Below are 27,962 nucleotides of genomic sequence, written 5' to 3' on the forward strand. Positions count from 1 at the left end.
TATGCAAGCTTCCCTTCACCTTCTCTTGATTTCGCCACTGGCTGGTTCCTACTAACTTACCCAAAAGCCAAGACCTATCAGTAGTGTTGGAGCAGTTCTGGCCTCGGTCGAGTGCCCTGCAAAAAGATACCACCGGCACATACAACCAGCAAATGGACAGCTTGGCTAATTGCTTTTCTTCTCTCTAATGTCTCTCTGTTGGTTGGCAAAGTGCAACTGCTGCTTAAAAGAAAGGTTTGAGATGAGATGACAGGTTCTCAAAGGAATACTCCTAACTTGGATGAGCTAACCATCCTTTCTCCTGAAAGCTTGAAGGCATGCAGGCCCTGAGATTGAAATATGGGATTATTATACTTTGAAGAAGCCCTTCAATGTTCAACAAGAAGAGTAGATGGAAGAACTATGAAAGAAATCAGGCTGAAAATAATGATAATAATTAAAAAAAAAAAAAGCCAAACATCTTAATCTCCAAGCAGAACAAGCTGTAAGGCACATTTGGAGGTCCAGGAGCAGCTGTATCACTGACGCAGTCATGACTCTGCACCTGCTGCAGTGAACCATGGTTGCACCCTTATAAGAAGTTAATGTTTGCTGCTGTTCTCTAAGGAAAGACAGAATAAAGTGAAAACACTTCCCATTTGGAAGGACCAAGCAACACAAGAGCAGACAATTCAGGCCTAGGATATGTTAAAAGATACTGTGTTTCAAGTAAGTCCAGGGTATGATCTCAAGCAGAAGGAAGCACCAGCACATACTTCCTGTGCTTGTGTGTTATTAAAGGAAACTCCAACTGATAAGATAGTGAAACTGAAGAATCTGCATTAAAAGCCTAAAAACATTAACATGTTTTTATAGGCAAAAATGTCTTAACTGATGACAGGGAACATGCCTTTTAACTACATTCTGCTTCTTACGTTGCACAGTGGGTAAAATGGACCCAGTTTTCTATTTCCTGCTGCTCTAGGCAGGGGACTGAGCTTGCAGGCAGGTATTTCAGGCAGCTTCTCCTCCGTGCACACAAGTGCTGCAGTACTGCATCCTATACTGCACACAACACAGAAGAATGAGAAGAAAGAGGGTCCCTTTCTGCTAATAGCATATTTAGCGTTTTATCTAGCATGGTACCATACCTATTGGCTCTTCACAACCAGCTGCACTCTGCGTGACTTTGCTAGACCCAGGGAGGGGCAGAGGAAGTCTTTCTTCCTCTCAGCCTCATGTCTGCAGAACTATTGCCTGCCAGGTTTCTCTCCCAGGAAAAGCGCTTTGTGATTCTGCAGAGCTGCTGCCCTTTTCCCAGGACCTCCTCACCCTCTGGCATATTGGACAGACCCCAGCATCCCCCACCAAGCAGGACTTCACACTAAGCAGCCTGTGTAGGTCCAGAATTGGTCTACCCTCCTTTTACAGCTGAACAGTACTGCTCTGCCTCAGCAGGGTCAGGGCTCTTCACATCTGCACTGAAAGCAACAGGATGTGGTCTCCTTGCTCAGATGGAGTAAAGCTCTTTGAGGGGGTCTTCTAGCAAACAGCACAGACATTAGCCAGCTCCACTGCAAGCCAATGCTAAATAGAAAAAAAAAAAAAAAAAAAAAAAAAAGAACAGTTCCTGGTGGGAGGTAAAGGGTGAGTAAGGCAAGGAACTACACAAAATGCTGCCAACCTCCATTCTTTGATTTATTTTTAAACTTCAAGTGGGATAGGATAAAATTCACACCTATTTTAAGGCTCCTTTCTGCTGCCAGAACCAGCTAAAGGGACCTTAAAGTAAATGAGCATCAGGGCTAGAGATGTTATTGCTGCTTTTTGCAGCAAACACAAAATGAAGGGATCCTTTGCCACTTTATAAATAAATCTGGGCAAACCTATGAATAGGCTTGAAAACACTTCAACATCTGAGTAACTCTATACCACAGAAGACCCCTCAGATTTTATAAGAAGGATCACGTGTGCTGAAGTGCTTTCATAAACACAGAGTGCAGAACTAAACTTTAGTCTTTATCATTATCTTTGTTTTGGGGGAAGAAAAAAGTGTTTCTGTTTTCTGGGCAAACTGCTGCTTTTTGAAAATTGATTAAAAGAAAGCCACGTGAGGTTCGCACACAAAAAATATGCGAAATTTTGCATGTCCTGAGTTAAAAATAAATAAATACTCATTTAGGATTAACATGTAGAAACTTTTCAGTTTGTAGCTGGGACATTTCAGATGGTCCTAAAAAAAAGTGCCTAATACTTTTTCATTGCAGATTTATCAACAAAAGCACTTCAAAATAATCTATAATCCTAACTGATGAAAAACTCAATAGCTGTACAGCAGTCATAGGAATGATATAAATTAACAGCAGCTGAGAATTAAAACTAAGCAAATATTATAAATTATATTCCCACGGGATATATTCGCAATATTTATTTTCACCAGAAATTTGGGATAACTAGAAATTTGGGATAACTAGTATGAGGGCAGGAGATGGAATTAAGACAAACTTATAGCAGGCAGATACAAGAATACAATATTGTGTTCTGCAATGTTGCAGACGTAGGAAAGAGGGGTAAGGACAAACATCAAAGTTTGTCAACTCTGCTATTATACAGAGCCTGTCTTAAGGAAACAATAAGAAAAGCATACGAATGCTGAAATATTTTCTCAGCTAACCTGAAATTAAATTTCAAAAATAATTTCAAAACCAGAATTTTCTGATTCCACTTATACAATGTAAGAGCTTAATTTTCCTAGAGAAAAATAAAAATGCAGAGAAAAACAGAAATTTCCCTCAAGAAATATTACATTTATGGAAGCAACATTTGTTACAAATGATATCTGAAATTTCACAAAACCATAAACCTGGAGTAGAACATGAACCAAAGGCACCAATTCAAATTCATTTTGCCAAGTACACACTTCTTGCAAACTTAAAATAAATACCTAGAAATATCAAGAATTTATCAAGCAGAAGAAAGGCATTTCTATCAATTGCACCGTATTTTAAATGACATCCTCAGTCTTCATAGGAATACTTTAACTACAGTAACCCACTTGTTCGACTACAGCTAACAACGCCTTTGCTGCTCTGTGGTTTCTCTCATGCTGTTTACTTCTGTTTTTCTTCTACAGAACCCTACTCAAAAGGAAGAGGGTGCAGCATACTGTGGTTTAGAGCTTAAGCACTTCCAAATGGTGAAACTGTGTTACCATAGCACCCACATGCTCAAGCAATCAGACCTATCTCAGTGCTAAACCACAACTTCTCTAGTGCAGTCATGAAATTTCCCTATTAAACTCCTTTTCACCAAATTTGCATTTATAATTATTTTTAGTTGTACAAATTCATTAATATGATACAGTCAAGGCTGCTTTGCAGGGAGAATGTGCAATGATGTGAATTGTCTGCAAGAGGGGAGAATATCAAATCCTGATGTAACAGTTAATTCAGCTGTGAAACGTTGGCTACCATTCACAGTCATTAAGAAACACGTAACATGTATATATACATGTATACATATATATGTATACATGTATACATATATATATACAACATGTATAGCATGAGGAATGTAAGATTGGCTGTCATACTTGCTTGGTAATTTTGTGATACGTGCAAAAGAAAAAACGTGCTAATGTTGCTTTGCCTTTTGTATATTTTCAGTGTTTGTGCACGTACAGAGCCAAGAGCCAGAGTACATGTGCTAAACTTACCATATATCAAGCAGCAGTACCTAACCTCAGGTATGACTCTTCTAGCTCCAAATCTACCATGAGCAGAAAGAAACACTTGATCGAAACTGTCAGCTTAATGATACAGACAGGCTGGTTCTGGAATTGCTGAGTGCATACTGTTTATGGCAAACAGAAGAAAGGAAGGACATGCAACAATTACACTCTCTTCTCAATTTCTGTGCCCATGTTTTTGCAATTGCCTCCTCTACTAGTTCTATGTATTCAGCATAGTTGAAGGCAGATCAGTTCCCAAGATTTTTGACCACAGAAAGAAGCTGCAACTGAGAACTGGCTGACTACTGGCGAGAGTGTGAGCTATGGGCAAAACTTCTTTGTCTTGGACTATCTCATTGGACCTTGGCTTATTTAAATATCTGACTTACTTCTCTATCCACCTCTGAGCTGCTTCAAGATAAAAGTGTTATGCTGTATTGCAGACATCTCCTGACTACAAATTGCTTTTTACATAATTTTGCCAGCAATAAAAAATGAATGGGTCCTGGAAATGTTTCTCTAAACTTTCTCTAATCAGCTCAAATGACAAACCATAAACAGTTTAAATTCATACTGTATGAATTGCAGCATTTGAGCCACTGATAATGTAAAATCAACCAAAATCATAAATCTCCCATTTGTTATAGGTCTGTTAGCAGGAAGTACTTCGATCAACAGCTCTGTATCTACAAGAACTATTATTTCAGTGAGGTAAAATCAGTGAGTTTTAATCAGTGAATTAAAAAAAAAATGCAGCTAGCAATTTTTAAAAATAAATGAACATTTCTTTCAAGAAATTATACCCATCTACGAGTTTTCACTCTATGTAATAATATTTTTCTCTGAGCAGTTGCTGTGTTAAAGACCCAAACAAATATAATGCGGCTAACTGTCCTAGGGGTTCTGAGGGAGGAGTGTAGCTTACAGAGATAAATAATTTTCAGGTGCTCTGAACATTTATGTCTCCAACTGGCATCACCTGGATTGCAAACACTCAGCTCTCCTACAAAATAGGATCAAAGTACAATCAAAAATGGAAAGAAAGCTCACAGGCTGTGAAAAGACACAATAATATTTCCTTTAATTTTATTTTTTTAAACTTTAGAAGTGCATTGTATTCAGAGCCAAGAAAGAATTTTAGATGGGAGACTAACTTTCAAGGCAAGGTTGCTTCCTACTAATTTAATTTTATTTATAATGCAGGAATATCAACGTTTGTCAATCACAAATATAACTGCTTGGTGCTACGTTCTGTGGAGGTTGTGTACAAGAAGTTATGCCTGCAAAGTTTTTCATTTAGACATAATGGAAAAAAAGGAAAAGAATATTTATAGTTTTACAAAGGAAAAAAAAAAAAACAGAAAACTTGTCCCAGGTGTTTACAAGATCCTTAACTAAAGAAGAGATGCATGAAACAGAATTAAGATGTTCCTACTGAAAAGCCACCACTAAAATTTCATTTTTTCCAGTGATCTGGCATTCGCCTTCCTGCTCCAAGCTTAACAGGACCCTCAGCAATTCCTGTGCCCCATGAGCCAACGTCCCAGTGAGACATCGCTGATCAGCAGTGCCCCAAACTATCCTGCTACTCTCAGTCACCTCCCATGACCCAAATTTCTTGCAGCATTAATAGAAGATCCTAACAGAATTGGTTAATATACATCTAGCTTCTGTTTCTTAAAAGGATAGAGAGTACAGAGAGATAAAAGTTCATCTGGCTCAGTGGAGAACCATTCCCACGCCAACTCTGCCTGCTGGGCAGCTCCCTTGCCCACCCAGGGCTGCCAGCTGCAGCCCATAAACTGTGTTTCAAGGGAGAGTGATTTTACTTGGTGAGTACCCTCACTTTTTCTTTCTTTTTTTTTTTTTTTTTTCCTACAGACATTCAGGCCAGAAATGACCAGCAAAGTCAAATGAATACCATTCATCAAAGACACTACTGAATACCTTTTTTGTTGCTCATAAAGTATTATGACTAATAGCATTCACTGATCAACAGCTAAGTCAACTGTACACTTGTTAGGTTACAATTTAAAGTAAAGTAAAATAGTTACACATAATGTTAATAGGAAGCATCATTTAAGGATCAGATTTTACCACCGTTACACACACAAAAAATGATTTGAAAAGTAAATTATTCATTGAAGCTTATCAATATCTTTTAGAAAAACTGTCAGTTAAAAATTAGTTATATATGTTCCCTATGTAAAATAATAGGGAATCATTTTTATTTTTTTTTAATGTGAAAGCAGACATTTACCACTATTTAAATTAGTCAGAACTTCCAATGCTTGATGGATAACCTGAAATCCATCTTCTACTCAGCTAGCGTGAGTACAGTTGGGTCTGTGCCCTGCTCAGTGATTACATAGACACTGCTTCAGTTTTACTACTGTGTGAGCAGTCGGACATAGCCTCCATCTCTGTGCCTCTATAATAACATCTGCAAAGTGGAGACACTGGCACTATCCTACTAAACTGGCATATTGTGGTCAGAAAATCATTTTCATTAAAAATCATAAAGTTTGCAGTCAAACCTGACAGTGCTATTAAAAATAAATATGCTTTGACCTGTCTGATGGCACAAACAGGGAGAGCCGTGAGACTGCAAAGAGTGAAACAACTCAGTCTTGAACTCCCCAGAACGCCATGCATGTACGTACAAAATCTCACATTATCTCAAAATCTGGATTGCTCTGCCCCTTCAGGAAAGCTGAGCCAACACTCAGGAGAATGGACCTGTGATTCGTGTCGCAGCAGAAGCAACGGTGATGAACAGCTTACACAGCAGTGCTGAGCACCCACAACTCCTCCTAGAGTCAGTAAAAACTTTGAGTGAAAGGGATTTCTCAATCCCCTTTCCCTCTTTACTTTTTTTTTCTTTTGAAACATCAGATTATCAAATTTGGTGCCCAACCCTGGGCAGTTATGTGCATTTTAAACCTGACCTTTTTTTTCTTGCTCTTTTTTGCTATTTTAATTAAAGCAATCATGAGATGTTAGCCCCAACTTTAACCTACCAATCTACCTGGGAATCATAAGAAGGGGGTGGGGGTGGGTGGGTGGAATAGTTCATCTGATTTTGCTTTCAGTTTTGCGCTGGCCGTCCTTTTCTAAAAGACTGTGTGCTGAAGATGTCAGGAGATGAAAATACAGGCTCAGAATGACTCCACTGGGCTCACAGGGATCGCCGTGCCCAGTATTCTAGCAAAGAACCTGTGAAATCTAAAGCTCACATTTCTCAGGATCTGAACGAGACTAATTTCAGTACTTCTTTAAACAATTCAAAGCAACAGAAACAGTCTATGTTTCTTTCTTTTGTATGTAGCAAGTAATTTTTATTAGCGTTTCATAAATCTTTGCTTTTTTGTTTGTTTCTTTACTACAATTTTGTAACCTAAAAATGCTAAGTGAGTGGTCTGGGAAAGAAAATTAAAATCAAAGGTACTAGGTAAAGAATGCTGGACAAAAAGTTATTTAGGAAAAGTGTTTTATTGACTTTTCAAAGTATAGGGACCCAGAGAAAAAGCCCTCAGGCCAAAGCCAAGAGAACATCCAATTACATGCTCCAGATAATTTAAACTCTTGATTTAGACACAGAAATCCACGGGCCAGGAAATTTAGCAGACCTGTAAACGTTTCTGATATCTAATAAAAAGAATGATGTATGTAGTGGCAACTAAACATCTTACAATAGCAAGTACAACTCCCACTTGGAAGTGGGAGGTCAGAAAAGCTATGTGAGCAGGAAAATGAGTATCAGTTTGTATACAGACATACACGCAGACAGAGCACTGTGGAAGTAGCATGTATAATGTCTCCTGTGAGGACAGATGGAAAAGCTGACACAGAAAGACACAGAATGTGCAAATGTGGGTAAGATTTTATTCTTTAAAGGTCTATAATTTTCCAGCATTTGGTTGAAACAGTGATGAATTTATGACCACTTGACCTGGTAAAATTAACTGCTTTTTCCTTTTTAACTAAGGGAATGTATCAGAATTTTTTCAGTGTGTAGATTAAGACACTTGCAGAGTTTACTGAGCATCCCTACAGCCACACAAACGTGATTATATGAACGAAGCAAAAAAAGACAAAAAGTGCTGGTAAGCGTTCACCTCCACACCCAAATTCATCAATGCCTTCAGTAGGAAGTAAGCCCATAGTTTAAATTAAGACGATGTTCTGAATGAGGAGTGCTACAAAGGTTGTGGTATAAGCATGGGACAGATCCCTAATATCACCCCAGCAACAAATACAAATGGGTATCAGGGACTGACAGGGCTGAATTCAGCATTCAGCTCTGCTGGTTAGGGAAGGCATGTGAGCCTTTCCTCTGCCTGCTGCTTGGTGCACGTAGACCAGTTCCAGCGTGGAATTGCCTGGCTTTCTGTGGGCTCATCTGCACCAGATGTGAATGCTTGGATAAACTGAACTACAGTCAAAACCCGTCATGATCTACAGGACCCACTGGCAAACTTCAATAATTTGTCTATTTTTATAACACTTTGTGATGCAAACTGAAAATTTCAAGGTAATTTCATTCAAATTGAAATTATAACAGTTTGTAATGGTGCCCAACATCAGCACAGCAATTGAGACCATTACACCTGAAGCCTTGAGAAAGCTGCAGCTACTCAGTTTGGACTTTCAAGATTAGCTTCACACCCAGAAAGTCTGAAAAATCTATTAAAAAGTAAAACTCTATCTTTGGGTTCCCGTTTTGTACAGAATGGGTTTGTAACAAATTCCATGGTAAAGAATGGATGACGCTCTGCCCAGTGTAACATAGAAGGTATAGAAGAAAATTGAATTAAAGGCTGTCCTTTCATTTTGGCAGATGCCTGGGGTAGATAACTGCCCCAAGGGAATATGGTTCTCTAATGAATGAGAACAGAAATGGAACTATTATGAAAGCATTCTCCAAAGAGCTCAAGAAACAACAGTAGGATCCCTAACACCTCTTACACCAGCTGACATCCCCTCAGCCTTCTCATGGGTGACTGGGAATCAGGCTGCAGTGAAGGAGATGGCTGTGCAGAGGTGAGGGGCTGATGGCTGAGCGTGATCCCAGTGCTCATGGGGAACTTCTCAAATGAGACCAATTGCAGTCTGTTTGACCACACCGTTCCCCCCGTGAGCATGGGTCTACATTACGTGAGGAATGTAGGCCTCTTGCCAGAGCATCTGCTCTCCAGCCAGGAGTGCAGGTGCTTTTACTTGTGCAAAGGTAGTACAATGGCTTAATAGCCGAGCATGTTTTGTCTTACAATTTTAAGGTACTGGCAATTGCCAATGAAAGCCATCTTTTACCACATCGATGCTAATGAGCTTTGGTACTACATTACCAAATGTAGCGTTAATGATCCTGCTTATGCAGCTAGCTGTATTCAGGGATTTGTCTGTCTTGCTTTGCTGTGCCCTGTAGTCATGTTCTATTTGGCTATGAGTCATTAGTCGGCTAGATGGTTAAACACCCATTTCAGTATAAGTCAGCTTCAGTTTGGATTTGAGTGGCTAAACTATGGGAGGGTTCCTTTTGTCTTGTGTGTGAATTTTCTTCCTCTGTCCCTAGGGGACAAAACTGAGAGGTCAGTTTTGGTGGTTACCCATCAGTCAGCTTGGAGTTTTGCTTGGTCTTCATCTGTTAGTTTGGCAGAGATTTTGAACTATCATAAAGTAAATAAAATGCATTTCAACTCACCACCTCTCTAGGAAGTGGAAGAAAAATTATTTGAGCACTTCAACACAACAAAATTGTAGTTAAATGGGCTTAGTCTCTAGTAGTAACTTTGTCCAACAATATGTTTTTGTGTGTTCCTGTCCAGGCTATGTATACTGCTGACACAACAGCTTATGATGACATGCTAATATACTAGTGGTCTAAAAGAGGGGTTTGGGGACAGCTGTAGGTCCAGCAAAGCTCTGATGCTTTGTGCACATGCACCAGACAATGGTACTGTCAGCTGGGAAGCCTAAAATTGCACAAGAAGTGTTTGGTTACTTCTAGCATATTTTTTTTTCTCTCTCCCCCCAGATAGTTCCTAATTCTCTGCCTCTTCTGGAACAGTTTCAGCGTCCTGCCTCTAAACTGCAATGGTCCCCAGTGTTACGGGCAAGGCTCATCACAGTTAGTTTTCTTGCCATCATGCAACTGCTTACGTCAAGCTCCAGGAAACTGGTCTCTGCCTCCACAGCCCAAATATTCCCATCTTAAAGATGTGTTCAGTCTCCGTAGCCTAAATGCTGGCTGTTTGATACACAAGTCTCACTACAACCTTGCAGTTGCTTCAGAATTTCAATCTAGATTGCATATTTTGGGGTGCCTTGAAAGTTTTCTCTCCGTCTTCCAACTTGACCAAAAATCCTGAGATTTAGAGATGACAAGATCAAAGAGATTAGCTCAGCCTTCTATAAAGTTATTTAAATCTGATTGTTCAGCAAGCCTGTGACATGACTATGTCACCCTGATTATCTTCCTAGTCTTAAACAGATTTCACCAGGGGGATACTGTTTGACTTCAGGTAGACTAGCAAGCTTAATGAAAATTTATGTTTCTTTTCAAAAGATAACCTACTTAATTTCAAAGGAATTTCCAAATTCACCCATTTAACCCCCTATTGTTAAAGATAAATAAAAAATTAAATTCCTAGCTTTGTTCCTGCCAACCACAGAAAGAAGGAAATGTTCACTTCCACCTTGTCTGTGACTTAAGAAATGTGTATGTGTTCCAGAAAGAGAACACAGTTCAAATCTTTTAATGGTTTAAGGCTGGATATTTTATGGTGTTGTTTTTTGTTGGTGGTGGTGGTCTTTTGAACAGGGACAAGAACTGAGACAGGAAATCACAGCAAATAATGGTTGTAGATGTACATGAACAGTTGCATTAACTACAAATTACAGTAATGTAGTTATTTTCATTTGCAGAACTAAAATGGCAGGCAAGTGGCCAGAGCTGTATTTTGCTCTTCCTCTGACACCACCAGGAAGAGTCTGAGTTGCATCAGAAGATCTAGCTCACAAGGCACGCTTTCAACTGTATAAATGAAATCAAGCATAATATAAGCACTTCGGTGTTTAACTGTGTTTGGAACTAATGGACTTCTTTTCATTTCCTGGTAAATGGCAGCCTACAAGAACTATATGGTATCACAGGATGTGGGTGTCTTAATTTTATCTCCTTTTTGCAGTGTGCTGGTCTCTATTTAGCAAACCAGCTCTCAGCTTGCATTTTAAGCAAGCGCCTTCCCGTTCCCGTGGCAAGGCTGCTTGTCAACCCACAAATGAGTAAACTTCCTCACTGAGGTAAGTAAGGTGAATAGCAGCAATATACAAAAATATTAACACTTCAGCCTACATCGTTTGAAAACACAGAATCCTACAAAACTAAACTACCAGAAAGTGCAATTGTCCTAATGACTCATCTTTCATTTTTAGCTACAAAGCAGTACATAAGCAGCCTCTCCAATGACAAGCCTCATGGTACATCACAGTACGAGACAGTCATCATCTAACAAATAAGATGGTTTGTGCTTTAACTTCTATGAGCATAACACTCTACTCAGAAAATCCCAAGACTGTCCTGGACTAGGGATATTTGAGTTGCCCAGTACAAACACCTGATGTACTTTTTTCTCTCATAGTTTTGCTATTGCTTCTGCAAGTTGGTACATCAGATAACACACCTAGCCATGACAGACCACCTCCACACCATCGCCAGCACACACTGCCAACAGGGATAAAGAGCTGCACCTCCTTACAGAAGGCCACTGAAGTAATAAGTAGGCCTGTAAAAACTAGATATAGGGAAATCACTTAAGAAAACGCATACAACCCACTAGCAAATATTAAAATGTATTTGATATGTGATTCTTTTCAACTATATACCACCTCTAAAAGTGACACTGAAATATTCACCTCAATCTACTTGCTTTTCCTAGCTGGCTACGAATGCAGTTAATCATTGCCAAGAGATGGTTCTTCCAGTCAAAGGCTTACAGACAGGTTTTAGGATTGCTGTACCATTTACAGTACACGCTATTGCCTGAAATACCTATTCACATTTGTGGGTTTGTTCCCTCTCCAGAAACACCTTGTGAGACCTGATTTTGAGAAAATTCATTTCTGTCAAAAGTAAATATACCAGTTCAATAGTATTTCTAAAATGAACGTATTATATTTTCCTTCATCTAATCAGCTTCCAGTCAGCACAAACTATGACAGCACTGCTAAATAGCCTGTTATCCAGTATCCATCCCAGGTGTCTGGTCATATAATCACTTTTCCCCATTGTATTGTTCCTTAAATCTTTACAGGAAACTTTTATCAGTGGGACAGCTGTTTGAGAAAGAGATTGGCGTTTGAATATTACATGAATGCTTTTTACTATCACTATTTTCTTTCCACCTCTGACTGGAAATAACCTCAATGAAATGAAATTAGCTAATTTTTCATTATTCACTCTTTCCACAACTTCCTTTGCGTACGTGTGCTGGGACTGGCTGGGACGGAGCTACCTTTCCCCACAGCAGCCCATACGGTGCTGTGCTTTGCACTTGTGGCCAGAACAGCATTGATGTCACACCCATGTTCCGGCTGCTGCTGAGCAGTGCTGGCACAGCATCAAGGCTCCCTCTCCAATTCCACCCCCTAGCCCCCAGAGGCCAGTAGGCTGGGGGTGGGCAGGAGGTGAGGAGTGGACATGGTCAGGACAGCTGCCCTAAACTGACCAGAAGGATATCCCCTACTGTATGATGCCACACTTGAAAATATATCTGGGGGAGAAGGGGGGACACTCATTATCAGGGGGACACTCATTATCAAGGTGTTTCAGAGCAACTGTGATGCGCATTGAGGTCCTTGCTTCCCAAGAAGCTGCAGAACATCACTTGCTAATGGGAAGTAGAGACTTTTTTTTTCCTCCTTTTGCTACCATACAGCCTTTGCTTTTTTTCCTTTCATTAAACTGCTCCTCATCTCAAACCAGGAGCTTTTCTTTTTTCATTGTATTTTCTCCCCCTGTCCTTCTGAGGAGAGGGAGAGAGAGAGCAACTTGGTGGTACTTAGCTGCCCATCAGTTGTTAAACCACCACTGTACAACAAGCTGGACTAAAGATTTTTAATAGAATCAATCTGTGTTTTTTTTTTTTTCTTTTTTTTTTTTTCTTCCGTGCCATACTACATTTCAAGTATTCTTTAACTAACTACTGAAGGTTCATTGGTCTAAAGTGCAAAGAGCCACCCTCAAAAAGATGATTTCTGGAGTACACTGACTACCCCACCAAGCTCCACTCTAACAACTGATGTTAATGATAAGGCAGTTGTTTTTTTGGTTTTATTTTAAGTTCATATTCACAAGCCTCTTCAAGAACTTTTGGGTGAACACCACATCATTCAGCTCTGAAGCTAACTTTCTGAAGACAACATGCACAAGCTTTATATGGAGATCTTTCCTAAAAGAAAATCTAGCATCAAAAAAAGGCAATAGTCTATCCCTATACCAACAAATCCAAAAATGCTTCCAAGATTGCAGGTCCAGATCAAGCATACCAGAGAGCAAAGGGTCCATCTGCCATGCCATGGCTGCTACATGAGGAAGCCTAAACCTGCAGGAAGGAAGGGAGCAGTGCCATGTGCCTGGATGTCCCCCAACAGTCACAGGGCCAGGCTGCAATGAGAAGCTTTGAGCATTTTTTACCTGCAGAAGAGATCCACAGATGTTTACACCTAGGTATTTCACATCATATTTCCTATCTACCTTATCATTTTAAGGATTCTTTTTTAATTTAATAGTTTGAATTATTACTGAGTTTTTGGAAAAAAATCTGTAGCAATAAAAATGCTTTCTTTAATTTTAGAAAAGAAAACAACTGTTTCTCTCTGCTTAACAGATTTATAAATATTAGAAAACAGAAAAAAAAAGTTGATTTCAATGAATTTGCCTGATAAGCAGATTGTAAGTGCCATTTAAAAGAAGGATATATTTATATAAAGAAATACAGAAAGTTCATTCTGATTAATTATTAGCCTGCTGACAGTACAGAGCTAATGCAACAGACCTGGATGTGTCCTTGTGAGCCAACAAAGCGGCAGGATATGGATTTTGCAGAATATGAACAACCCTTGTATCTCAAGAGAATCCTCAAAATTCCCCCAGATCTGCGGAATCTGTATGGTATGATGTTCAAATCTTTTTCATTCTACTTTTTTTTCCTGTACTGTGCAGAGAACTCCTGTCCTAGTTGAGAAATTCTAAGGAATCTTTTTTACTTCCTCTATTTTCCTCATAGCAAGGCTTCATATGCAAAGAAGGCATGAGCTTGGCTGGTGCTTACCAATTCAATCACATTAATAAATGTATCAAAAGCAATATCAAAAACATGCACTAGTAAGTCTGTAAACACTGGACATTTAAATCATATTAAATGTAATGCTTTTTAGGCAAAGAATCATCAAAGAACTGAAATTCTCAAAGTGTTTCAGTTTTTATAACAGCAGGTATATGAAAAGCACCTTATTAAAAACACAATAAGCGGAGAGACCAAGCTAGGAACTATTTGCAGTCAAACCGATTTCTTCTTCAGCAACTGCACTGTGAAGCTTCTAAGTGGAATGTGCAGACAAGAAACCAACATCCAACACTTCAAATACTCAGCATCAGGTGCTGTCAGTCATTCCCAGTATTCTTCATTATGAGTGAAATCTCCTGTCTCAGTATGAGAAGAAGTCACACAGATTTGGTTTTGAGTTTGTTTTTGAGCAAAAGCTTTGAAGCACTTTTTGTTCTGAAACATATCATTACAATGAATTTTGTGACAGATCATTTCCCTAACGATCACGTTTCCTGTAGTGAGACTTCTCATCTGTCTGTAAACTGCACCAACACTGCAACCACGTGCACACAGTAACAACTCCCACCTCCAGTGAAAATGCCATTATGTGCACACAGACTGACATGCGGACAGGACTCAAAGAGATGTGTCACTCCAACCTAAAACACAGATTAGGAGTCTGCTGCACCAGCATGGCTGAACTGTTTTGATTTTGCATTTGTTTTACAAAGATATTAGATAGTAACTTTAATAGAAATCCATATTGTTAAGACCTATCATTATAGTCCTGACCATGCTAATTCCTGTTGGCATTCACCTCCTGCAGTACCACAGTTATTCCAGAACATGAAATTAAGTGCAGCTGCTAAATGGACTGGTGCTGCAAAATGGCCAGCATTGTTTGCATTATTGTTATTTCCCTGCTCTTAATTTACTCATTTCTCTCTAACTTGCTTGTGCTCCAGAACACATAAAAGTTACCACTCTTTGATCTTACCCAACTGTCCAAGCAGCACATTATTTTGTGCTTCAATTTAATGCCCCTGCCTGAAAGTAGGCAGAAATTTTCCATTGAAGCTGACAGCAATGTTCTCTCAGGAAGAGGGATTTACCCTCACATCATTCCCCACTAGCCCTTGGTGATTTTCAGGCTACATTCTTGTATCCATTTTTAATTTACAAATGCTCTTCTTGTGTCCTCATTTCCCCTCCTCTTTTTTGCTTTTTCTTACTCTGCAAAAGTTACAGAGTATTTCTTTTTGTCCAGCAACTTCCCAGGTGACATTGTGGACGTCAGCTCTCTGGAGCTGCTTCCATTTAACCTGGGAATAACTACTTTGCTTAACTAATGTGTTTTGAGCTCTATGTAACAGCAAGATATTTAAGAAGGTTCACTGAAGTCCATTTCTGAAGCAGAAATATTTTATATCAACTCCACAAGGTGACAATTTGTGAGGATGAACAGGTGTCCCAAGGCTCTTTCTTTTGCATTTCCTCTAATAATTACTGTTTAGCACAACTTAGTACAATAAACTTGCAGTCTGCTTTCTGCAAATACATATAATACCTTCTGACACAAGCATTTCACAAGCTAATAATGTAAAGAAAAATTTTCCGTGATTCATGATTGTCTTAAAGAAATTAATTCAATTTCTTTGTCTCACCTATGAGATTAAAATGACAATCAATGACATTGTTTCACTCAAAACCACTTGTATACATAGGAAACACTTGAGGCTGAGGTACATTCCTAAACACATAAATCTGTTCTGAACCCTTCAGCATTTAGGAAGAGTTACTGTGTTTCTACTTACTTATGTGTAAAACTACACACTATAAGGAACTATCAGCCCATTAAAAGTTTGGGAATACTGAGTGACTGCTGTATGAATATATATAAGGGATCAAACCTTGTGCATTTAGCCTGACACTGAAGTATTTTACCTTCACTCTAAAGAACCCCACTGAAATTGTCTCTTAAATTTAAGGTAGTGAATAACCCTTTGCTTTCTCAAAGGCACAGAACTTAAATAAGTAAAATTGCCAAAGTCTTAGTAATATTTATCTTAAAGACAAGCTGTTTTTTCCTCAGTTAGCCTCTCATACACATCGTTTGAATGCTTCTCCAGGTAAGAATTTGCAGAAGGGAGACTGTAATCATTACAACAATTATTAATATGAAAGAAATGCCTTCCTGACTGGAAAAAGGATGCATTTTTCTTAACTAGATATTGCTTCTTCCCCTTTGCATTCATTCTGCACATATGCTTACTCCATAGAGAAGAGAGACATTCTCAGCAACTTCTTCGAGCAAGAATTCCTCCCCCTCCCCTGTAAGAATTGTCTTTAAGTGGAAGAACGATAGTATTCTGCCTACACTTCCTGGAAACTAAGCATAGGTCTGTGTGTCTGCGTTTATCAAAATATCCATCAAAGGTCAGGTAATTTTCCATACTCATAGAGAGACAAAGATGCTACCTATCTTGATGAATCAGTTCAAGAGCGTTAGTGTTTGTCCCTCAAAATGAATCTGATTTAATCACTGAGAAAACGAAGGACATTATTTCCATAACTTTAACTGTGCTCAGAATTACAATCTTTTCAAATTCTTCCACTGTGGGCCCAGATCTTCCCTAGCTCTGAAGTCGGTGACAGGAGACAAGTGACCAAGCAGCAAATCAGTCAGTAAGTGGGTAACTAGTCGGAAAAGCTAAGAGCTGGATTTCGGAAAGTATGAAGTCACTAGGGAGCAACAGGTTCCAAGTGCTACCTTGGAGAAAGAAAAATAAATAAATAAATAAAAATGCTTTCTTTGTCCTACCACTAAAATGTTGGAGCTTAGTCATTAGATTTTTATTCTCTTCATACTAACATGTAAAATAGTGATTGTGGCCTCAATACTTATTTACTCCCTGCATATGAAAGAATTCCACTTATTTCTTAGGGGGAAAAAAAAAAAACAAACACCTCTAGTGTTTGTTTTGACATCAGGATTGCAATTATTAGTACAAGGTATCAATATGTCAGCACATTCATAGTAAGACATTTCAAAGGCTTATAGTTCCAAAACAGATAAGGGAATTAGGAGCCTAAGTGATCCTCAGGAATTCCAGTATATCCATCAGGAAAGCTTCTGTCAGCTTCAACAATAACAGTACAAAGAAACTTGACAGAAATCAGTTTATGCTGCAAGTATGTTAACCTGATCCAGAGAGGCCAAAATATTTTTTAATACTTAATTCTTATTTTGGCATTACAGCAGTAACACAAAATTTGCTAGATGTCTTAACTTTGAAAGAATTGAAATAGTCAAAAAGAAAAAAAACCACTTAGTTTTTCTTTTTTATCCTCAAACCTCTCTTACACCTGAGCAAAGATAACAACTAATTCTACACAATATTTTGCACCTGTATTCTCTAACATCTTTCAACTTTGCAAGTGTTGGTACTGATTAAATATATAAAAACAAAGGCTAAAACACAAAACATACTAGAGACTGATTTGATTTTAAACTGTGGTGGTTTTTCTGAAGCATCTTCCTGCTACTTCCATGTCAGTTCTATGCCCCGCTGAATGGGAATATACTTTACTATGTTTCAGTCCTTTTTGCAGGAAGCAGGAATACCTCAAAATATTTCAGATCATTTGTCAAATATGTAACAACAAATGCCATTTCCATTTTGATAAACAATAATAGAAAACAATACAAAAATGATGAAAACATTAACAATACACAAGTCAGTTTCATTGGTCATAAATACAATAGAGATAATCATGCTCCACAGAAATAAGTAGGAAAAGACAGCCGCCAGCATGTTGTGCTGGGTCAAGAGGTGCAGGATTGACATTACACTACTGCAAAGAACTGGATGTGTTACCAGACCTCGCTAGATGTCTTAGCAAAAAAAAAAAAAAAACAACCACCAAACGATCGTTGAAGAGTAGCTATGAAAAAATCTCGATTTGCTTGTTTTACAACATTACCAGAAGGATTTCAACACAGAAATACACTCTAGAAAGTTTCAGATAGATGTGACTTTCACAGGCATAACGACTATTTTATATGACAGTTCTACGCACACAGGCTGTTTCAGAAGACATTGTTTGGGAAGCAACGGTAATTATTCAAGAATTGGCAAATGTCCATTGGTATTGTCTTAGCCTTAGCTTGTAAAGCCTTGGTTCTTTCCCTTTCCTAAAACCTATAGACATCGCTGAGATCTTTTAGTCTGTGACCACAGATTGCTCTTTTTGTCCAGCACTGCCTAGAAACACTGCAGAGCGTGCAGTGAAGATACCTTCTGCCTGCAGAGCTAATGCTATGCATGAGCCATGGGAACACAAAAAGAAAAGAGGTCTCATAGCTAAGTAGTAAAATTTTGTTTTAGGTAAGGATTATATACCAGCTCGCCACAGAATTCTTATATGATACTACAAAACCTACTTATGCTAAATTTTCCATGCAACAGCCGTTAATAACTGTTCTGCATTTAACAGGTTCTTATTTTCATTACACCAACCTACTTTACAGAAATGGTGAGCCTTCAAAACAGCAAATTAACAGAAAGGATGCTTTAAAGGAGTATAGTCCTTGCTAGGTCTCAGATTGAGCTTTCTCTTTGGATCATTTTATCATCCTGAACATCGAAATCCATTTTTGTACAGCACTGAGACACAGATGACGAACACCATTGAAAATCTCAAGAGGAAACTAATATTTCTAGCTGCAGAAAAGGTTTTGAATAGTGAGTCAATAAATATGGCCTGAACTATGAATTGAACAACACAGACAAATATGTTGTCTGAATATATTTTCATTCTCTACACAGAGAAGGGAATCCTGTAGGGGGAAAATTGTGTGACTGTAAAAACTGCCATAAGACATACAGAGAAGGCTGAGTCCTGAAAACTGTGAGTGCTTGGCTTTACAACTTTAACGTCACTCTGTATGCGTGAATTTTTATTTTTAAAAACATCCTCCACCCACCAAAAACAAAACAGAACACACGCTCAAAAAAAAAAAAAACACGCTATGAGAGGGCACAGTAGTACTCCTCCCAGGCTTTATCAGCAAGGTTGAGACTTGTATATATCTCCTTGCTCAGGTCTGCCTCTGGAGTTAGGGGAGTACTGATAGCATTAGTATGTTTTCATCTTCTATGCAGGACAGTGCTAGAAGACTTTCATCAATGAGGTATTTGCTGACAGCAAAAGAGTGGTGAAACTCAGACTTTCGCTGAGTACAACATAGAGACAAACAATTTTTCTTACTTCCTTACTTCTAGTCCTGTATATCTTTTCTGGCCTGTCTTTGCTCAAGTCATGTTTTCTATCAAAACAGAGCTATCTTGTTTTCTCATCTAGTTAGACCCAATTCCTTAGGCTTCTGATTCCTACCACAGACCCATCTTTTCCCATACCCTGTCTAGGCTTGGCTATCAGTTTTTCAGGTCTTTCCCCTGCTCCTTCCAGCTGCTCTGTTCCCTGCTGCAATCTCAGTCTCAGCATCCAACCTCTTCTCTTAAACCAGTTTCATCACTTAGCTTCATATCTCATTAGAACTGCTTTCTGAACATTATATGCTTATAACTACAGGAAAAAAAAACTCTAAAAAGAAGATAATTACATCCACTAACACCATGAAGATCTGATATCAACCATAACATAGAAGATTTATCACTCTGTCAATCACTGCAGAGCTTTTCAAAGGCTGCCATTAAGATTTTAAGTGATTTTTAAACAGGATGCAGGGCTGTGTACCTGTTTCCTGCTACCTATGTTGCACATTGTCACAAGGATAACCTGACATAACAGATAGAGCTCAGATTTTACAGAAAGACAGCATTATTAAACACATATTACATCAGTTTCATTTGAAAGTCTACTGACAGCCATATCTTATGATCAGCTATTTTAATAGCAACCCCAGCCATTCCAAGCCCTCAGCATTTCACAACAAAATCTTTTTACTCAAACTTGCAGCGATCTAGAACCTGAAAGTCTAGAACCCTGAGGAATTTGAACTCACAACCAATTTCACACACACAAACCACCTCTGTGGAGCTCAATAAGTATTTCAAAACTATTCTATACCGCACTACGGATCCAGGCCAAACTTGAATTAATTAGAGGCAATTCCAGAGCTCATGTCTACAAAGTTCACGACGTGATATCCAAGAAATACAATGCCATTCTCTGCACCCCTGAAAGCAACCTCTGTATTTCTTCTTCCTTAGTTTTTTTCAAGAGAAAAAAATTGTCATTTTTTTTTCTAATCTAAATAAGTTTAAGGGCAATGACAACTCAGAATACATTTAACTATTGTTGTTACTGTTTATGAGCACTCAGATATAAGAATGCTGACCATAATGTAAAAAATTTTGAAACTGAACAGAACATGAAATGTGGTCCCTCTTTTTCACATGCAGATGCTATTCACATTAGATACTATATCTACAGAGGATGAGCTGTTACAAGAATTGAGTATCAGAGGGGTGAAATTATACGCTCTCCCAAACAAAAGTGTGAGTGTGTGTTTGTAACACATCATCCACACATTCTGTTGTTTATTTTCCGTATTTCACTCACTGGTTAGAGAACACAATTTGTTAATGAAAGGATTAAACAGTTGGAGAAAATAATCATTACAAACAAATATAGTGCCTTCATATGTGAACCGATTTTATTATTTCTATCTAGCAAGAAAAGAGCTTTAGAGCAGCAGAAGTTTTTACCTTTGGCTATTTTATCATTAAGAATAATCTGCCATAAAAAAGCTGCATCGGTTGTCGTCATGTAAAGAAGTTGTAAGAGCAAAGTGTGAGAATTACAATACATGGATCTGCGCAGGAGAGTTTTTTTTGGATCCAGGGAATAATTTATTCAGTTATGTGTTCCTCTGTATAAGGTGTTGTATGTTCCTTTCTCAGAAAAAGAAATAACATGGGATTGGGCAAGGTGTTTGGTTGGGCACATGTGCTACTATTGCTTTTTCCCCTCATCTGTCTTTCCTCTGTACCATTCCTTTTTAAGAAACGTCCATGCTGTCCAGAATCAGATCAAACTCTTTGTGGACAAGGCCGTCTTTCATCCTCTGTTAGTACAGCACCTGGCCCAAGAGGAATGCTTGATCATGCCTGAGGTCATTAGCCCTACTATACACACAGGTCAGACTGTCTCACACACACACACAAGCAGCTCCCTCCTGACTTTTCAAGTGTTCAGTATTCACAGCTGCAGCAAAACTCTCAGAAAAGACTAACTTGCAGCTGCACTCTCAAATTTTTCACTTTATCTCAGTGACCAACATGTAGAGGTCTTCTGAAAATCTGAAGATTTTCTACTATGAAAAAACTGCTCTCAAGTGTTTTGGAACTGACAGTGAAAACCAGGGGTATCTCCTCCAGGCAGTTTTCTCAGGGAAGCAAACAGGAAAGCAGCACTTAAAGTTTAAGGACTTCAGGTAGGTTTAAAATATATATATATATTTTTTTCTTATTTTAATATAAAGCCAAAGAAAATTCAAAAAAAGACAGTATAAACCACAAAGATAAAATAAACCCTGTAACACTTTTAAAAGTTTCAAAGGCTTGCCTTTGCAGACTTTCCACTGACGTCACCACTGAGGCAAAACTTAGGTAAGCAGCAGTTCTGTTGCGAAGAGAAACCAAGAGCATCGACTGCAGAGAGAGCAGCTGAAAATGGCGTATCTGACATGCGCGCTACTTTTAAAATGTCCTCATTGCTCAGTGGAGAGTGTTTTTTAGAAGCTGTGGTTTGCAGGCAATCTTTCCCTTGCCATTTAAGGCACACTCCTGCAATGATAATACACTTGTTGACATCTCGAGCAGAATTACTCACACATAAACAGCTCTCTTTCCAACATTAAAACACAAACTAAACACAGTTACTTACAGATCTCACGTTCATTTGCTTGAACTGCATCCCTCATATTCAGCACAATTCCACTGCAAAGCTTCTGAACTCAGAGCTATTTTGTCATTCTGCTCTCTAAGTATATATCAGCTCAAGTGGACCCTAGGTTAAGCACTTATTAATTCCTAATGTTTTCTCAGAGTGAAAATGAGTGCATTGTGTGGCTCTTAGAAACGTTTTTCTATGTCCTTTGATTAGCAGACTAGAGCTGCAAAACCAGAAATGCTACTGCCGCACTATGCCACTGAGTCGCACTAATGTGTAATTCTTACTGCTATTTCACATCTTTCCCCAAACCTCAACCACATTTCATACTCCAGACTAGAACACCAGACTGCAGGTGTGGAGGATGTAGAAAAGTCTTTCAGTTCTGTTGAGCCAGCACAGTTGAGCACAGAAGCATTAATGAAACTGCAAACAAGGCCAAACCGTTTCGTGTACATAATGGGCAGACTCAAGTATCGTAAACTTGATCTCTCTGCTCGCATACACAGATACATTGTGCAGGCATACAAATTCACACACATGGGAAATATTATTGGGATGGGGGAGCTTGTCTATTGCTTACAAGAGACCTAGGGCTATATTCTATCACCGCCATCAAGAACCAAGTAAGAAATTTGCATACCATTTAAAAAATAAATGTTTTATTATCATTTGAATGCTTCCAAGAGTGATGAATAGAGAAATCCTCCAGATACTCTAACCAAAACTCATTAAAACAAAAGATTTATCTAATGCATGCATGTGATTCTGTATGTGTTTTAAGATATTTGAGTTGTATCTCAGAAGATAAATTGAATTGCAGCAATATCGGCCATCTTTCCTTCTGTTTTGCGAGCATATGATTTTAAATGGATTCAGCTTGGCCAGCACTTCTCTAGGAGAGTTGACTTACATTTATAAATGTTACTACTACAACTTCTAAAACACCTAAGTTGCTAGAAAGACTCAGTATAGTATTTACCCCTAAGTGGGGAGGATGCTTTGTAAGGTGAAGCCTTTTGCAACTATGGTCCATTTGGCACATGTTGATCTCACCTCATCTGCAGACAATGGAAGAAAAAGCTGGCAGCTCTGTTTCTGTCTCTCAAGGGCTCACTGACTTCAGTTCTTTCACCCAGCAGTGGTTAAAATGGAGACTGCATTGGACATGATCGTATTTTAGAGAATTTCAGATTTGCTGACATTAACCACAGTATGGGTTGCTCTTATTTAGCACAAAAGTATCAACTCCCTGTTAACAACACCTGTGCTTTAGAACGGAGAACAGATCAGAACTTTATGCACAAGTCATTTGTTTCATGCTTTTCATTTTCTCTGCTCAGATACACTATTCAAAATATTCTAATGCACTCTAAAGTTTATTCAGATTAATTTGGGGTAACTTACAGGCTGCAAGGGACAAGCATCCCTCCGAATATTTAAGGAATTATGACTTTGTATGTTGTAATATGATAACCATTAGTACCCTCAACTTTATAGATGATGTAACAGATCTGGAAAAATGAAGACAACACTTCACACCATGAGTTTCTGAGACAGCCTTGACTACAAATGATTTCTGTCTCTTACATCTTATTCTAAAAGCTTGAATGTGTTCTGCCATTTATCTTACTCTTTTCTCCACCTACATACATTTTAACTCACATACACCCAGAAACAGTTCAGGAGATAACACATTAAATATTCCACTCATAGCCTCAGCAATGTATATGATTAGCTGGAAAGGCTTTACTAGCCATATGCTTTTGTACCATCTCAGCTGAGATTCTGTATTGTATTACATTTCCCTGAGTATAAAATCTGTCAGGTTGTATATGAAGTATAAGCTTCATATAACAAAAAGCTATTTGCTTATGTGCTGTACAGAAAGCATCTTTGTATGGCTTCATTTTTCTATTAGACACAGCTAGTTTTATTTTTATTTTTATTTTTTTTTCTGTCAGGGAAAAAAATATATTTGCAAAGGCAATTAAAAATATTGCTCCATGGTGTCCACATTTTTGCAACAACAAAAATTATTCATGCACAACAAAATATACCTCTAGAGCTCTGTGCTGGGCAGTGGGATTATGAATGAAGAACAGACAGGTTGTAACAGAAGTCTTTGAAAGTAGAGAATTGAAAACTAAGCAAGCAGGCTACCTGAGGAGGCACTGACACAGAGGGTATAAGTGGAAGATCTTATTGTGGAAGTACCGCAAAGCAGCAGCATAAAAGAACAGAAAAGGATTGGATTTTGTTAGCTATCTGCAGCACTATGGATAATATATGCTGGCACGGCTCACAGCTAGGTTCTAAAATCCTGGCACTGAGGGCCCCAAACTGCTTTATTTGAAACAGAAGGAAGCCTAGAAATTGATAAAATGCTGTAAATGTTACCGAAACCGCATTGAACATGATCTGTTTACAAGTGTATGGATAGCCTGGGAATGTATCAGGACACACAGTGCAGCAGTCTGAGAACAGTAAAGTTGCAGGGGAAAAAAAAATTTAAAAAAAGGAAAAAAAGAAAAAAGCTTTCACTACTGTTTAGATTACTTTAATCTCGATATTTACAGGGGGAAGTCAGTTTTGCCACTTTGAGACTTTTTACCAGTGATTGCACAGAAGGAATTCAGAGCCTAATCTTTACCTTGAAGAGAGTAGACAATTACCTCCCAAAATGTTTTTTGATGTTCTGTACTTCATAAGTTTGCCTAAAAGAAATAACTGTTTGATTTCTAGTTATATACAATTAAAGATGAATAAACGCAAACAACAGACAACTCCACACAACGCGGAAAGCAGTAGAGCTCAGGGACAACCACTACTTCCCAGGCAGGGTGGGCAGTCCCAACCTCAGCAGCCAGCTCAAGGACACTTCAGTTCTGAGAAGCCCATGGGCATCCTGTCCAATCCTAGCTAATCCGTTAACGTTCCCATAATATACACCGGTTCTTGCTATGGTTTGAAAGGCATTCACATGCTAGCAAGCCTTGCCCAGCACATGACACCTTCCTGCATTGCCTCTTTGCACAGCTGTCTTGGGTGTCATTGCTGCAGCCACCCCAGTGCACTGCGGTATTCACCCCCAGGGCCAGCAGCATGGGAGGAACAGCCACCGCAACTAGGGGGAGTGACAGCAGCAAGACTCGGGGTATGTGTGTTCTGCAAAATGCAGGGTAATACGGAGACACTTGAGCTAATGCTAAACAAGGTAGTTAAATGAGTATGAAGAAAAGTCACACCAACACAGCAGACAACTCAGTGTTGGTTAATTTGCTCTGCCTGCCTGGTTGGTCAGATATATGCCTGTTAGTAGTAACTCTTAAAAGTAGACCAAGAATATAAACAGAGGACAGAATATTTTCACGGCCTGCTGTTCTCCTTTGCTTGCTTCCAGAATGGTACAGAACATGCCACAATGCATCTGCACAGAAAAAGAGAACAGGATAATTTTTATGCGCCATATAGAACGCATTTACAGTTTCAGTGTGGAGGTTGCCTACTTGTTTAACGCATGCACACACTCTCAGGGAGGCAGACAGCTTTGCAGATAGGCGACTGAAGTCAGACAAACATAACTTGATTCCTAATACAAGAAGTATTTTGAAAAGTCACTTCATCCTGTTTCCTCCCATTGATTCTTCTGCCTCGTTATATACATGATTTTTCTAACCCATTCACTATTGATATGTTATTCAGAATCAAAACATATAAACTTATGTTCACCAAAGAAAAACTAAAACTAGAAGAAATGGTTCCAATACACCCTGCCACTGACAGCAGGATTTTCTCTAGAACGAGTCTCTGCATGGCAGCTTTGTGGCTTTAGGTTTACAGTGGTAAAACATTCTCTGTATGTCAATACACTGATGTGAGTGAATACAAAATGACTAGCAAACATCATTTGCATACTATGTAAGAAAGACCCATTAGCTTTGAACCGATATCTCTTGCCCTAAATGCAGTTATCAATCAATATCCCACAACAACGCAGCCATCAGCTTATTCTGTTTGTGTAGGACCAGGTGAACAGGTGAAGAAAAATTACACATTTGGTCAAAGTCTGTAGCTAATTCTTGCTCAGAAACCATGTAGCCATGCTGGTGTGGTACTGTGCTCAGATTAATATGAGCATCCTGCTTAGGTACTCCACCATAATCAAACTGAATGGTTTCCAACTTAGAGCTGGCTTGCATCTCAGACAGCCCAGGAAGTGAGCAGGACTGCCTGCAGCCCCATGCAGACATCAACTCTTGATCTTGAAGTAAGTATTTGAAGTATGCAAGATGTGAAAAGCAGGTAATTTGTTTCAAGTTATTAACAGGTCCCTGTCCACAGGACTCTGAGATATGTATTTCAGAAAGCCTCAAGTTCACCACTGAAATAAAGAATACGATACAGTCCTAAAGGAAACGTGCAGTGGGGTGCCTGTAAGAGGAAAACCTCAGAGCGGGTGTTCTGGAGACACCGGACTTCACTTGCTTTTACCCTAATGCCTATCCTCCTGCCTGCGCAATTCCCGTTATCCTTTACTGTACACAGAAAATGAGCCAATATTACAAAGTTCTGCCACTTAAAAATTAGATCTGCCAGACACTTTCCAAAGGAATAGACCTCTTCACAGAAAGTCAGAACCATAGCAGGATCTATACAGAAGCTGATGACTGTGCAAAGAAAACATAACACTTCTAGGTGGAAACCTCCACAGCTGTTGGGAAAAGAGACTCCATGGCCTCAGATTTCTGCATGCCTGCTGAAGCTCAATACTTTTTACTTGGAGAATAAAAAAGTCACACCGAAAACTACCAAGCAATTTTTTTAACTTCCTGAAATAAAGGAAGTGGCACGGCAGTAGGGGAAGCTTTTTGAAAGCTGTCAAATTGCTAATACTTTTGTGGGGGAGAAACCTAAATAAAGAAGCTAACGGGAAAAAAAGTGCTAGTCCTGCAAGCATTTATTTTGCTTTCTTTATTATTATTATTATTTAAGGGGAGTAAAGGATTTTTTTTATTGTTGTTTTGATTGTTTTGTTCTGCTGTTGTTGCAAAGACAACATTGTTGTTGCATTGCATCAGTTATGTTAGCATTACTTTTTTGAAAAGCAAGTCAGCCTAGATATTTGAAAGTATTATATTATCAATTTCACACTGAAGATTTCAAAGAAGTATGCAGCTGTCTACTAAAGATTTTCAGAAAGCTAGCTATTCCAAGCAGGTGAGGATGAAAGACTAATAAATAGTGCACAAAGCACTGATGAGTTTAGTGGGATACTTCAGCAATGCAAATGCTTACAATGCTCTTGGAGTAAAATACTAATACGAAAACAAGTCCCGAAGCACACCCAACTCTTACTAATAGGTGCCTGAAAATTGTTCTTGCCATAAAACCAAAGCCTACGCCAACATTTCCTAACATTTATCCTCCAATAACAAATTCCTTCAGAGAAGACTGCACAGTAGTCCCTAGCCACCAGGCAGAGTAATCTGTGCAGCAAAGATGAGATATAATTGTTCTGTCACTCTGATGGAAGAATCAACCTCTCTGAGACACCTGCTCCTACCCTTCCCACTCTGACCATTATTTATATAAAGGGGTCCTACATCAAAATTCAATGAAAAGAGGAAGTTATGTAGATGGGTCATAAATGTAAAGTGTAATATCAGACAGAAGGAGAGGAGCTCTGTGTTCTCACAAGTGCATGTGCCAAACTACACGGTGAAAACAAGGTCTATGAGGTTGAGTACTTGACACTGTGGCATCAGACTGTTAATTGCTTTAAGTGTCCTAATGAAGAATTAAAACATCGTTTCTTTGATGCTCTTCGATTAGTTTTAAAAAAAAAAAATAACACACAGAGAGGAACCTGCTCAAGCTAGACTGCTGTGTGCAGACCAAGAAAATAATTACTATTTGAAATAAAATACTGCTAACCCTCTTTAAATCTTCCAGCCCTCTCTGTTAGCTAACACATCAACTGACTGTGGAGGTAGCTGTGA

The 27,962-nt window shown here is 38.8% G+C and overlaps 1 protein-coding gene and 1 long non-coding RNA gene across 13 annotated transcripts in view; one reads left to right on the top strand and one right to left on the bottom strand.

Annotated features, from left to right (window-relative positions):
• Positions 1 to 27,962, bottom strand: part of PTPRC (protein tyrosine phosphatase receptor type C) — a 62,781-nt gene that overhangs the window by 32,925 nt on the left and 1,894 nt on the right. The window lies entirely within an intron of this gene.
• LOC121074304 lies at positions 498 to 27,797 on the top strand. The gene is made up of 2 exons (XR_005822265.1): positions 498 to 5,541; positions 6,418 to 27,797. It is a non-coding gene; the product is annotated as an uncharacterized LOC121074304 (long non-coding RNA).

The sequence above is a fragment of the Cygnus olor genome, chromosome 8 (genome assembly GCF_009769625.2).
Source record: "Cygnus olor isolate bCygOlo1 chromosome 8, bCygOlo1.pri.v2, whole genome shotgun sequence".
NCBI classification, from domain to species: Eukaryota; Metazoa; Chordata; class Aves; order Anseriformes; family Anatidae; genus Cygnus; species Cygnus olor.